This window comes from Giraffa tippelskirchi, chromosome 4, assembly GCF_054371585.1.
Source record: "Giraffa tippelskirchi isolate mGirTip1 chromosome 4, T2T-mGirTip1v1.2.pri, whole genome shotgun sequence".
In the NCBI taxonomy this organism is placed as follows: Eukaryota; Metazoa; Chordata; class Mammalia; order Artiodactyla; family Giraffidae; genus Giraffa; species Giraffa tippelskirchi.
The window spans coordinates 44,540,648-44,553,433 of NC_137278.1; the positions used below are offsets into that span (position 1 = coordinate 44,540,648).

Consider the following 12,786-nt stretch of genomic DNA (forward strand, 5'->3'; position numbering starts at 1 on the left):
GGTGGCCCATGGTTCTGCTGCAGGAGAGCACACACAAAGGGTCAGAAGCCTAGCGTGTGCTGCACCCACCCTCTGAAAGGTGAACATCTGCAAAGGTGAGGAAACTACATCTGCTCAGACACTTGAAGATAACAAGATCTTACTGCAGAGGGTGACAACCAGGTGGTAACAGCTGAACATTACATAATATATTTTGTATAGAGAAGGCATTTTAAAAATTGCTTTAAAGATGATGTTATATTCTAATTCTAATTGTATCCTTTAAAATATCTACTATTGCATGCATTTCAATTCATGTTACAGTAAGCATTTCAATTGCTCAAAGTTTTCCGTAAAGTAGACAATTGTTTAATTACCATTTGGAACTGACATCACAACTAACTAGGAGAATCCAAGTCTTACAAAGATGAGTGACAGAGATGATAAATGAGAAGAGAGGGAGGAAGGAGAGAAGACAAGACATGGAAGTGAATGCATTGATCAAGGCATTCTGTAAAAAGCAGTTGAAATCTAACAGAACTGATAATAAGTGGCCAAAGAGTTCAAAGTGCAAACTATCAGGAACCTAGGAACTCAGAGAAAATGGGGATAAATTCTGGATGAACTTAGGTGCTTTCCAGTTGAAAAACCAATGAACAAACCTCTGAATCTCAAACACTGGGTACCACAATTCAATTACATCTCCTGAAGAAACCAGAAAGTTTCCCAAAGAGTTGTGCTACCTTGTTACATCTCCTGTAACAGAAATTGTTCGCTTAGACTTAAAACCAACAGTTTCAGTTCAGTAGTCCACATCCCAACACATCTTTAAAGCAGTCATTTTCTCACTGGCAGGTGACCCTCCAGCCATTCTGAGCCACTGCACGGCCTCCACAAACCTTGCCCCCCTTTTCTCTCTGGCCGCATTCTGCTTACCCCATCTGGAGCTCCGCTTTCTCCCCCTGCCTGACTCCCCAGGGGTCTGTGCATCTTTACTCCTGTCACTTTTTCCAGGGGTCTTTCTGGTGCCTTTGACGTTACCTTGACATGTAACAGCTCTGACTCTCAGGCATCATACACACCTGCCAACTCAGAACCTCCCCTTGTTCTGTTGTAATTGATAGTGGTGGTCAATCCTTGAGGGCCAAAATTTTCTTTCAATCCCCAGGACTGGCCCATCACCCTTTATGTTGCAAGAAGGGCTCAGTCTGTGTTTTTGAGTGACTGATTAATGAATAAATCTAAAATGTATTTCAATAAACATATTGAATAAACATATTTCAATAAACATATAAAGCACAATATGTTTCAATAAACAATTTCAATAGTATGACTCTAACTTTTTTTCCAAAATTGTTACACTAATCTTTATTTGAGCATAACACAAGGGTTTTCACTACCAACTTGTTCTTGAAGTATGGGATTTAAGCATTTAAAAAAAATTAATCTATTTAATTTTAGTTTATTTATTTATTTTTTGCTGTGGCAGGTCTTCATTGCTGCACACGGGCTTTCTCTAGTTGTGATAAGTGGGGGCTACTCTTCATTAGGTGCATGGGCTTCTCATTGCAGTGGCTTCTCTTGTTACAGAGCACAGGTTCTAGGCGCTCAGGCTTCATTAGATGTGGCACACAGACATAGTTGGCTCTGTGGCATGTGGAATCTTCCCAGGCCAGGGATCGAACTGGTGTCCTCTGCTTTGCATGGAGGATTCTTAACCACTGGACCAGCAGGGAAGCCCCTAAGCATTCTTCTTTTAAAGCAGGTGGTGTTTTACTGAAGGCTTCTGATTCTTTTATTTTAACTGGAGATCTAGCCTATAAATAATCTATATAAGATAATCAGAATGCTCCATAATACATACTAATTTATTCAGTCAATAAGAGCTTAATCTAGGTACTGAGAACACATCAGTAAACAACAAAAAAGAATCCCTGCTCTCATGGAACTTACATTCTAGTGGGGGGTGATAAGCAGGTGGGGTGGGATGGGGTGGGATGGGGAGAGAGGTTCAAGAGGGAGGAGACATGTATACCTATAGCTGATTCATGTTGATGTTTGGCAGAAACCAACACAATTCTGTAAATCAATTATCCTTCAATGAAAAATAAATTTTAATAATATATATTAAAAAATTATATCAGCTGATGAATAAAGAAAAATAAAGCAAGTTAAGGGGGTAAAAAGTGGGGAGAATTTGTCTAATTAGAGTCAAGGAAGGCTTTTCCAATAAGGCAGCACTTGAGCAAAAACATGAAGAAAGTAAGCACTGCATCAGTTCAGTTCAGTTCAGTCGTTCAGTCGTGTCCAACTGTTTGTGACCCAATGGACTGCAGCACGCCAGGCCTCCCTGTCCATTACCAACTCCCGGAGTTTACCCAAACCCATGTCCGTTGGGTCAGTGATGCCATCCAACCATCTCATCCTCTGTCGTCCCCTTCTCCTCCTGCCTTTAATCTTCCCCAGCATCAGGGTCTTTTCAAGTGAGTCAGCTCTTCACATCAGGTGGCCAAATTACTGGAGTTTCAGCCTCAACATCAGTTCCTCCAATGAACACTCAGGACTGATCTCCTTTAGGATGGACTGGTTGGATCTCCTTGCTGTCCGAGGGACTCTCAAGAGTCTTCTCCAACACTACAGTTCAAAAGCATCGATTCTTTGGCGCTCAGCTTTCTTTATAGTCCAACTCTCACATCCATACATGACCACTGGAAAAACCATAGCCTTGACTAGATGGACCTTTGTTGGCAAAGTAATGTCTCTGCTTTTTAATATGCTGTCTAGGTTTGTCTTAAGGTGTGTGGATAACTGCAAAGGGCATCTCAGATAAAGGAACAGCATGTACAGTGGCCCTGAGGTGGGAGTGAGCCTGGGGTTTTGAAGAACTACAAGGAAACCAGTTGAGGCCAGAGCAATGAGGTACAGAGAGTTGTAAGATGCGAGGTTAGGAAAATAATGGGGCCCAGATTCCCTGGAGCCTTTGTATTTTGTTTTAAATGAGATGGGGTGCTCAGAACTGAGTGCTCAGAACTCAGTTCTCAGTGCTGAGAACTGAGGAGGGACTTGAATTTGATATGGTCGCTCTGGCTGGTGCATAGGAGACCAGTGAAGGTGGTTTCAATGATCCAATCATCCAAGTGAGAGATGATGGTGGCTTGGACCAGTGTAGTAATAGAGGCAATAATGAGAAATATTCAGATTCTGGATCATTTTAAAGGTGACATTAAAAGGAATTTAAGGTGGAATGTGAAAGAAATTGATGAGTCCACAGATGAAGTTTCTAGATTGAGCCACTAGAAGATGGAATTGCCACTTGCTGAAATGGGAAAGATTTGGGATGAAACGGGTTAGGGAGGTGGACTTCCCAGTTGGCGCTAGTGTTAAAGAATTCACCTGCCAGTGCAGGAGATGCAAGAGATGCATGTTCAATCTCTGGGTCAGGAAGATCCCCTGGAGGAGGGCATGGCAACCCACTTCAGTATTCTTGCCTGGAGAATCCCATGGATAGAGGAGCCTAGAAGGCAATGGCAACCCACTCCAGTACTTTTGCCTGGAGAATCCCATGGACAGAGAAGCCTGGCTGGGCTGCAGTCCATGGGGTCGTGAAGAGTCGGACACGACTGAGCAACTTCAGTTTACTTTTCACTTTCATGCATTGGAGAAGGAAATGACAACCCACTTCAGTGTTCTTGCCTGGAGAATCCCAGGGACGGCAGAGCCTGGTAGGCTGCCGTCTATGGGGTCACAAAGAATCGGACACGACTGAAGCGACTTAGCAGCAGCAGCAGCAGGCTACAGTCCATAGGGCCGCAGAGTCAGACATGACTGAAATGACTTAGCACACAAGAATTATTTTACAACTCAAAGGCAGAGGTAAGTAAAACGTTTACTGGTGGTGGGAAGAGGGTGGTCTGTTAACGTGGAAAATGCTGAGAAGGGAGCCAAGGAGGGGCAACAGCCCTCAAATTCAGCACACTAACAAGTTTAGCCAGTCTCTGCAGCCCTGGGGACCTTTTCATGATTTTTATACCTTTTAGGCTGGATATGGAGTTACCATGGTTCTTAAAAAGAACTTAAACTAGAGGATGGTTCTTAAGCTAGAGGATCAAGCCATTTGAAAATTCTTATTTAAAACGAAGTCAACATGTTATCTATTTACAACTACCTGTGATCAGGCATCATCCATCCTGCCCCATCCCATATACCCATCTATCCTGTTGTGCTTTTCACACCTCACTTTTTTTTTTTTGGCTGTGCCTTGTGGCTTGCAGGATCTTAGTGCCCTGACCGGGAATTGAACCCGGGCCTGGGAATTGAAAGCACCAAGTCCTAACCACTGAACGGCCAGGGAATTTGCTTTCACGTGTCATTTTAATGGTGTAGTCCCTTCTCCTCCCCCAGGAGTAACAACTTACCTTTCCCCTCTAAGCCTACCTGAACTTATTCTGATCATGCATCCCAGATACAGTAATGCTGTAGTTTCCTGGATAGCACATTCTACGCCTAAAAGAAAAAAAGAGCCTACCTTAAATCCTGGGTTCAGTTCATAATTAGAAAATGTTTTCCATTGTCTGTAAACAATTACTAAAAAGCTTTAAATATGTTTACTGTTAATAACTAAAATCTCAAAATACTTCCTTTGAAAACATAAGGCCATTTTTGCTCTCCCTCCTTTCAGTGGCTGTCAGATGGCAGCTGCCTGTCTCCTTCACTGAGTATCCTGGGATCACCTTCCAAATAAATACTTGTACCCAAATCTTCGTCCCAGGGTCTGCTTTGGGGAAAACCCAAACCAAGACAGTGGTCTTCTGAACATCTGGACTGTCTAGCAGCATTGGGCCTGCACTTGACCTGGCAACAAAGGGTGATGTCAGAGGCAGCTGACTCTTTCATGGCCATGTGTCCCCCACTTTGGACAGCCCTCCCTGGAAGTGGCCGAGCAGGCATTTCAGTTTGGAGCTCTGCACATGTGAGGGACAGGCACGTGGAAATCTCTTTTCTGTTTTACATTTTCAAGCAGTGAGAGAAGAGACACAATGAACAGATATACTTCAAAACTATAGTATAATCTATGCCATGTGTGTAATTGAAAAACTAAATATGTAGTTAAAAAATACTTCCTTCAATAAGTATTCTGTCATTTTCATACTCTGTCATTGTTTTCCCTTTTTCTCTATGTTTTTTTCCTGGTTCTTTATTTTCTCAAGTTGGGGTTTCAAGAGTTTCATTTCAAGAACTAACTTACTTTGCTTAATTTTTGTCTGGGCTTTGGGTTAGCTTGAGTGCTTTCAGGAGGATGTTTGTTAATAATGCTTCAACTCCAATTAGCAAGCTCTCCTGGAAGAAGGAACACTCCACTGTCATTTCTAAAGTAATTCTACAACCTCACAAAATTTGATTTCCATAAAAGAACGTGAAAATCATCTCAGATAATTTAAGCAGCAATTTCATCTGACAAATGTGAGATTTGATTCTTTCAATTAAAGATGTGGAAAGCAAAATTGCTTTCATGTGAAAAATACACATGATTTAAATTTTTTCAAATCAATTACTCATAACACTTTCCCTAGAGATTTGCTTCTAAATAAAAACTGAGAACTATTATTAAAATTTCAAGACCATTAGTCTTTCCTCTGATTTTAAGACACGGTTCATGTTGCCATTCCCCAGATGTTTAATGTGAAGATTTCACAATGACACTGACACAATAATAGGGAGCAACTGCAGTCACTGCCATATGTGAAGCCTGCTCCATGTAAAGTAATGCCAGATTCTTAAGCAGGGGCTAAAAATAGTGACATGAGTTTTAAAATAGAACCTCAACATGCATTTATTTAAGAAGTGATGGCTCCTTCAGAGGAATAGTTCTCAGTGTATTTTGAACCACTGTGGATAAGAACATACTTAGAACACTCCTTCTGGTTTGAAATTGATTTCTGAGCTTAGGGTCTATTCTTTTGAGTATCTCAGTGGTGCCAAATATTTCTTATTTGAGAACAAGTTTTAAAACACTGACAAAAGTAATTTGACAAGACTAGTGAATATGATAAGTAGTCAAACTAGTAACATTCATTTCGAAAAAACTCTTAACAGCAAAATAACCAGACTGGTGTTCTCACTTTGCTCAGAAGTCACCTCTGAGATGGATATGTAAGTGTTTGGGCTCTGAAGCTCCCCGAGGGCAGGGCCTGTGACCATTTTGCCAATTACTGTACCTGGTGCATTGTGGGTGCTCAATAAATATTGGTTGAATGACTGAATAAAGGCAAAAATTGACAATGGTGCTAATTCTGTGATACTCATTGAATGCATGTATTTGAAATAGTTGTTTAAAAAAGAAATAGTTTCTGTTATTTGTAAATCTGATAGTACTCTAATAGTCTATAGAAAATGCCCCAAGCTACTCAACTTAATTTTCTTCCTTTTGACATAATACCATCTTCTGGATATAATCCATTTTGCAAAATAAAAAGAGCACTTTTTCAGTGAGTATATTGAGTAGATAGGGCAAACAGAAACTCTCCTGTTTTATAGATTAGAGCACTTGATGCTGGACTGTTAAGTAATTTTCCCAACATGAGTGTTATTCGTTAGAATATTTTTGGCCAGTAATAATGCAAATCCTAACTTAGATGACTAATGTCCATTTCTGACAGAAATCACTGGGAAAGGGGAGGGGATTGAGCATTGAGTAATGAAAATAATACTATCACATAAATGAGCTAGCTACAGGGAAAAGTTCTGTGCATTGTAGTGTTTTCTGTATGAGGGAAGTCATTTTCACCTTTGCAAGTAATCATATGTTCTGTTTGAAATGAATTCTGGAAACAATTTATCCCACAGAGCAAGTCTTTTCTAATTCCTCTCACCAAGCAGGGTCCGAGCAGAATCTTTCATATACCTTTAATGTGTCATGATGAACAACAATGCTACTCATTCAAAGACAATACTATTAACAGCCTGTGTAAATTCAGTCTCTGCTCCCACTTAAAGAGACAACCTAAACTCACCATCCATCCATAAAGCCAAACAACAAACTTAAAACTTAGAGCCTGGAAGGAGAAAAGGGTGAGGAGAAAGGTAGATATGTGAAAACATTTCTCTTAACTAGTTAAAGTCAGAAAATCTGTGATCACTTATAAATTCTTGGTGGGGGAAAATTCTTACAGAGATGGAAATACCAGACCACCTTACCTATGCCTGAGAAATCTGTATGCAGTCAAGATGCAACAGAACCGGACATGGAACAATGGGCTGGTTCAAAATTGGGAAAGGAGTACGTGAAGGCTGTATATTGTCACCCTACTTATTTAACTTACATGCAGAGTACATCATGTGAAATGCCAGGTTGGATAAATTCCAAGCTGGAATCAAGATTTCTGGGAGAAATAGCAACAACCTCAGGTATGCAAATGATACCACTCTAATGGCAGAAAGCGAAAAGGAACTAAAGAGCCTCTTGATGAGGCTGAAAGAGGAGAGTGGAAAGGCTGATTTAAAATTCAACATTCAAAAAATGAAGATCATGGCATCTGGTCTCATCACTTCATGGCGAATAGATGGGGAAAAAGTGGAAACAGTGACAGATTTTATTTTCTTGTACTCCAAAATCACTGTGGACAGTGACTATGCTGCTGCTGCTAAGTCGCGTCAGTCGTGTCCGACTCTGTGCGACCCCATAGACGGCAGCCCACCAGGCTCCCCCGTCCCTGGGATTCTCCAGGCAAGAGTACTGGAGTGGGTTGCCATTTCCTCCTCCAGGGCATGAAAGTGAAAAGTGAAAGTGGAGTCGCTCAGTCGTGTCCGACTCAGTGACCCCACGGACTGCAGCCCGCCAGGCTCCTCCGTTCATGGGATTTTCCAGGCAAGAGTACTGGAGTGGGGTGCCATTGCCTTCTCCAGGACAGTGACTATAGCCATGATATTAAAAGACGTTTGCTCCTTGAAAGAAAAGCTATGACAAACTAGTCATTAAACTAGTATTAAAAAACAGACACATCACTTTGCCAACAAAAGTCAAAGCTATGGTTTTTCCAGTAGTCATGTACAGATGTGAGAGTTGGACCGTAAGAAGGCTTAATGCCAAAGAATTGATGCTTTTGAATTGTGGTACTGGAGCACACTCTTGAGAGTCCTTTGAACTGGAAGGAGATCAAACCAGTCAATACTAAAGGAAATCAGCCCTGAATATTCATTGGAAGGACTGATGCTGAAGCCGAAGCTCCGATACTTTGATCACCTGATAAAAAGAGCCAACTCGTTGGAAAAGACCCTGATGCTAGGGAAGATTGAGAGCAGGAGAAGAAGGGGGTGACGGAGGATGAGATGGTTGGATGACATCATCAACTCAATGGACATGAGTTTGAACAAACTCCAGGAGATAGTGAAGGACAGGGAAGCCTGGCATGCTGCATTCCATGGGGTTGCAAAGAGTCGGACACAATTTAGCAACTGAACAACAAATAAATTCGTGATAGAGAATTAGATAGAGTTTTTTTTCCCCTCCTACTTCAAGTTCTAACCAAAAAAAGATCCCTTATGATCTAAATCCTGCCCTGCCCGCCTCTCTGATCTAATTTTCTGGAGCCCCATTGTTAGACATTCCACTCCAAAGCCACACTGATTGTCTTGCTGGTCCTCCTGTTCCTCCAACACACCAAACTTTAACCACCACAGGACCTTTGCACATGCCTTTCCTTATACCTATAACAATTTCCCCAGGTTGTCACCAGACTTGCTCTCTCACCTCATTTAGGCCTCTGTTCAAATGTCACCTCTAAGAAGCCTTTTCTAACTTCTATATCTAAAAAGGCACGACTTCACATTACCAATCTCTCTTACTCAGCTTTTCCCATAGAGCATTGATCATTACTAGGCATAATGTAATACATTTATTTGTGTATTTATTGTCTCTTCTCCACTAACATGTAAGCACCCCAAATGCAGAGATGTCATCTATATTGTTCACTGCTGTGTCCTCGGGCCTAGAAGAGTGGCAAGCAAATATCATTCCAAAATATTTATGAGCATCTGCTATGTGCCAAGCACTGTTCCAGATGCTGAGCATATAGTAGTGAACTAAACAAAAATCTTTGTCCAATGGAGCTTATAGTCTCGTGACACATGGTAAGTGTTTGATCGGTATTTGTTGAATGAATCCTCAGGATTATAATAAAAATCCACTAAAACAAACATTTAGCTCCATGTTGTTATTGTTTAGTCGCTAAGTCATGTTTGACTTTTTTGAGCTCCCACGGACTGTAGCCGGCAAGCCTCCTCTGTCCATGAGATTTTCCAGGCAAGAATACTGGAGTGAGTTGCCATTGCCTTCTCCAGTGGATCTTCCCTATCCAGAGGTTGAACCCGTGTCACCTGCATTGCAGACAGATTCTTTACCACTGAGCCACCAGGGAAGCCCATTTAGCCCCTCAGTAACCCTAGTTGTATCAGTTTCCTGTGGCTGTGTCACATATCACTACAAACAGTCTCTCATAGTTTTGGAGGCCAGAAGTGTTAAATCAGTGTCACTGGGTCAAAATCAAGGTGTCACAGGGCCTTCTTGCTCTGGTGGTTTTAGGGAAAGATTCGTTCCTTGTCTCTTCCAACTCCTGGTGGCTGCTGACCTTCCTTGCTTGTGATGACATCACTCCAATCTCTGCCTCCACCTTCACAGCACCTTCGCTATGTCTCTGTCAAATATCTGTCTCCCTCTCTCTTAGAAAAATGTATGTGATGGCATTTAGGACAACTGATAATTCAGGATTATCTCTCCATCTGAAAAGAAATCTGGAAGAAAAAAAAAACACATCTGCAAAGACCCTTTATCCAGATAAAGCAGCATTTACAGGTTCTGGGTATTTGACCCGGTATCTCCAGGGCCATCACCTAGCCTACTACACTGACATTTTTGTATTAATAGCTGAAAGGAAGTTCCCACGAGGAGAATACCAGGAGGTATCTTTTTGCATTTTTCCTTTGCCGTCTTTGGAAAACATATTTATCTCTGGAAAACAAAGAAAGGCAATGACTATTTTCAAATATAACAATAGAATTTCATTTTCCAAAGACTTGTATAATAACATTTGTGACTCATTCATAAAAGTGTTTGTCTTCTATCCAGAAACTCCCACAAAATAAAGTTAATGAGCAGTGGAGATGGCAGAGCAATATTTAAGAACAAGTTGTTTTATATCTTGTACCATGAGATTCCCATCATGATTTGCAGACAGAACATAAAACCCTTATCATTCATCACTTACAGTCTTATCTCCTCATCATGAAACCAGGTTGTGACCTCAGAGTCCTTGCCACGTGCCAGGGCACAGAACTGTGTCAGTTTCACAGGTAGAGCTGGAGTCCTACAGCCTTTGGGGGTATTTGGGGGCCCCCATGATTAGAGAAGAATAGACATGACTAACAATAATGTAATTTTGATGCTGTTAAGTCTTTCCAAAATTTGATTTGGAGGCCCAGAATTTAAACTGGTCCTGCTTTTTGGTCTCTTAAAAACAAGTGTAGGCCAGGGTGGGGCCACCAGGGGCATAGAGTAGGCGGAAGCTGTGGTGCACTGGGCAGAGCTGTGCAGGCCTCAGCGGGGCCTGGGTTCCCTGAGCCACTCCTGCAGGCATGGGTAGGCCAGGACAGTGGTGCCTGCCCCCGCCCCCCCGCCCCCCAATACAGCATGGATGACTGGAAGCCCAGCCCCCTCATCAAGCCCTTTGGGGTGTGGAAAAAGTAGAGTGGTATCTTACCTGGAAGTAGAAACTGACCTGGGCTTCCCTGGTGGCTCAGACAGTGAAGAAGCTGCCTGCAATGCGGGAGACCTGAGTTCGATCCCTGGGTTGGGAAGATTCCCCTGGAGGAAGGCATGGCAACCCACTCTCTTACCTGGAGAATCCCATGGACAGAGGAGCCTGGCGGGCTACAGTTCATGGGGTCACAAAGAGTAGGACACGAGTGAAGCAACTTAGCAGGCATGCACGCTCCTCATATAGATGAGGCCATGGTGCTGTTCTTCAACATGGTGGCACCTGGCCAAGGGTTCATCTGCATCAGCAAGGACAAGGGCTCCTTCTACCTCAAGGATACAGCCAAGGCTCGGCTGAGGAGGCACGACAGCCAGGCTGGCCCTGCCCTGGGCTGGAGAGACACCTGGGCCTTCGTGGGATGAAAAGGAGGTCCTATCCTTGGGGAGAAACATTCTGAGTCACCCGTCCTTTCCTCCTGCGGGGGTTCAGTTCTGCTGAAGGCAGATGTGCCACTATGCTCAGCTGAAGAGACAGAGATGAAGATGTGCCACTGGGCAGACACGGAGCTGAACAGTCACAGCCGCTGCTTCTGCAGCAAAATCAAGGGTGACGGGAACGTGTACAGCTGTAAGGACCCCACACCTTCCCAGTTCAGCCTTGACCCACCCCCAGACAACAAAGTCCTCAATGCGCCTGTGGCTGTCGTTGCAGGGAACTGGCCCAGTTACCTGTACAGAATGTTGTGCTCTCTACCCTCAGCCCAGGGGTTGTCTTCCCAGATGATAACAGTTTTCATTGATGGCTACTGTGAGGAACCGACTGCTATGCTGTTTGGTCCAAGGGGCATCCAGCACACTTCCGTTGGCATCGAGAATACCTGTGTGTCTCGGCACAGCAAGGCCAGCCTCACTGCCACTTTCAACCTGTTTCCGGAAGCCAGGTTTGCTGTGGTTCTGGAAGGAGGACCTGGACACTGCTGTGGATATTTTCTGTTTCCTGAGCCAATCCATGTAGCTGCTAGAGGAGGACGACAACTTGTACTGGATCTCTCCCTGGAATGAGCAGGGCTATGAGCACACAGCTGAGGACCCAGCACTGCTGTACCATGTGGAGACTGTGCCTAGGCTGGGCTGGGTGCTCAGAAGTCCTTGTACAAGGAGAAGCTTGAGTCCCAGTGGTCCACACTGGAAAAGCTCTAGGCTTGGGATATGTGGATGACGATGCTGGAACAATGCCAACGTACAGAGTGCAACATCCCTTACGTTGTGTCCTGATTCTACCACTTGGGCATCATTGGCCTCAACATGAATGGCTGCTTCCATGAGGCTTATTTCCGGAAGCACAAATTCAACACTGTTCCAGGTGTCCAGCTCAGGAACATGGACAGTCTGAAGAAGCACGCTTATGAAGTGGAAGTTCACAGGCTGCTCAATGAAGCCTAGGTTCTCGACCACAGCAAGAACCCTTGTGAAGACTCTTTTCCTGACAGGCACAGAGGGCCACACCTACACGGCCTTTATCCGAATTGAGAAAGATGATGACTTCATCACCTGGATACAGCTTGTCAAGTGCCTCCATTATCTGGGACCTAGATGTGCGTGGCAACCACTGGGGCCTGTGGAGATTGTTTCAGAAAAAGAACCACTTCCTGGTGGTGGGTGTCCCAGCCTCTCCCTACCCAATGAAGAAGCCACCATCAGTCTTCTTGGACCACCCCCAAAGAGGAGGGAGCCCCAGGAGCTGCAGAACAGACATGAGAGCTCCTCCAGGAGCCTGCAGGGCCGGATGCTGTATACCCCCAGGCAGGCTAGCCCTTCACTCAATCCTTTAGGATTTTGTAGACACTGGCAGGGGCTGGGGATGGTTTGTTTTTAACATGAGACGTAATTCCTAACTCCCAGGGGAGGGTGCCCCCGCTCCAACACCCCTGTTCCTGAGTTGAAGGTCTATTTATTTGCTCCCTTGTCAAGAAAGGGCAGGAGAGTTCCTGGGAATCACTGGGATCCCTGGGTACTTGATCCTGCCTGCCCTTTGTATACTCCCTCCTCCCATGCTGGGC

The 12,786-nt window shown here is 43.8% G+C and overlaps 1 pseudogene; it reads left to right on the forward strand.

Annotated features, from left to right (window-relative positions):
* The first annotated feature begins 10,963 nt into the window (after positions 1 to 10,963).
* On the forward strand, positions 10,964 to 12,484 carry LOC145544970 (protein O-linked-mannose beta-1,2-N-acetylglucosaminyltransferase 1 pseudogene; annotated as a pseudogene).
* The last annotated feature ends 302 nt before the right edge of the window (positions 12,485 to 12,786 follow it).